This window comes from Cariama cristata, unplaced genomic scaffold, assembly GCF_000690535.1.
Source record: "Cariama cristata isolate BGI_N322 unplaced genomic scaffold, ASM69053v1 scaffold13856, whole genome shotgun sequence".
NCBI lineage: Eukaryota > Metazoa > Chordata > Aves > Cariamiformes > Cariamidae > Cariama > Cariama cristata.
This window is the reverse complement of record NW_009623906.1, coordinates 18,053-20,006: the sequence shown is the minus strand read 5'-3', so window position 1 is coordinate 20,006 and position 1,954 is coordinate 18,053. Positions and strand designations below refer to the sequence as shown.

General features: G+C 47.9%; 1 protein-coding gene across 1 annotated transcript in view; it reads right to left on the bottom strand.

Moving 5' to 3' along the window:
* Positions 1-1,954, bottom strand: part of LOC104163835 (collagen alpha-3(VI) chain-like) — a gene marked incomplete at its 5' end in the record, with an annotated part of 21,710 nt that overhangs the window by 2,837 nt on the left and 16,919 nt on the right. The gene's annotated exons all lie outside the window — the stretch shown is intronic.

Genomic DNA, 1,954 nt, shown 5'->3' with positions numbered 1-1,954 from the left:
GCCCAAGCACGGTCCCCACCCTGCCCCCCCCCCCCCAGCCACAGGTATGCTTCTGGGTAGACTCTCCCAAAACATCTAAACCCTTTCTGCCCGCTCATTTTAATTGCAATTTTTTTTCCTTCTCTTCTTCTGCAGAATGTCCATGCCGTGAGTGGCCGAACGCATTGCTGCTGGAACAACGCTGTAGTCAAAGGGGTGAGATTCAAGCGGTCTGCGCTGCAGTCATGACAGAGATTGGGTGGTTGGCTTGAGCCGTGGATTCACTGTTTAGATAGAAGGATCTGGGAATATGTCCTTTCTGAGAGAGGAGACGTGTCTGAAGGGACGCTCCTGCCCATTGTCCTGTTCTAAATGCAGCTTTTTGAAGCAGAACTTCTTTTTTCATCTCTGTTTTTCCTTGGAATTTCAAATCAGTGTTGACCTTCCAATTCAGCTTTGCTTTTGGGCTCCTACAGCCAAAAGCTTCCCCATGCCTTTGGCAGGCTCTTTACCTTTTTATATTCAGATTATTTTTTTTTTCTCAAAGTCATCTCCCTTCTTCCCTGCCTTCCAAAACACTGAAAGCCAGCAGATGCAAATACAAGAACGACACTACACCAAACCCCGCGCACCCTTTTGGGAATCCGACCAGTAATCAAAATGTTCAGCTACTGGGAGGTATAACACAATTTTTCTCTGCGGCACAGGGTCCAGGCAGCCCAGCTTTCCCCTGAAAACAGCCTTCAGGGTCAGCAGATGCACAGGGAAATTCAAGCACCACTTTAGAGGCAGATCCAGCTTCAGGAAAGCTGCTGAAAATTCACTTGAATTATAGTCTTCAGTTTGCCTGCTCTAATATTCACACCAGGTGGGCTTGTGCCACTCTCCAGTTTCACACCACCATCAAACACCACCTAGTAACTCCTCCGGCGGAACAGCTGGATGGCATTTTAACCGAAACCTCCTCCCCTACCAAAAACCCCAAGCCCAAAACACAATAAATGAAACAAAAACCTATCCAAAAATTTCAAAGAATTGATGGAGAGCAAGAACTAGGGAGCTAAAATGTGTTTAAAGCTGTGGCTGGCTCTGGCAGGTTCTAAAGATGGGGACAGCCGCTGTAAGCCAGGGGTTTCATTCATCCCGTAGAGAAAATGTGCCTGGGTTCCTCAGTTGCACTTACAGTTAATTTTGTCACGGTGTAAAAAAAAAAAAAAAAAATTAAAAAAAAAGTCAATAATTAAAAATTATAACAGTATTTAAAGGCTTCAAATGGGAGGTGGGTCTGGTGCACATTTTTTGCATCCAAAAAGTCCCAAGGTTTGGGAGACCAACTCATTTCTCGGTGTTGCACCTGGCTCCGGTACCCGGTATGGGCTGAACCCAGAGCCCAACCCAACACCCAGCATTTTAAAAGCTGAGCTGCACGTGAAGTCCCGTGTCTCTTTTTCCGTGGTGGATTCAAGCTCTGGTTTTGCAGAAGACGAAAAGACATTGAAGTGGTGAATAGAGCGGGGCGGGCAGAGACGCGAGCGTCCCTCCAGGGCCCCTCGGTTGCTTTTCTTGACTATCTGCCCAGGGCAGAACGGTGCCAAATTCATGAAATATCACTTTAGCCTAAACAACAGTTGCTGGAAACATCATCCAGGCATATGATGATGATCAGAAGGGGTTGGTCTATGGGATGGGGCTAGCAGAAACACGCGCCCTCTGAAATAAAACACATCAGGGAGGCTTCCCAGCTCTGAGAGGATGAAATCCCGCTCTAAGTTGAAGCTGCAGGTTTCTGCACAAGCCATACACTTCTTCCCCTGGCTGAAAAGTCCTCAAACCGCAACCAATGGATCTTTGTTCGTGATGCCCATTTTTTGCAGCCCAGAAGTACCTTGCAATCTCCTTTTGCAAGCAGCTGCCGCCCCAAGCACCTCCACGGCTGGGGGTGGGCTCCTCCTCGCTTGCCTGCATGTTTCTGGCG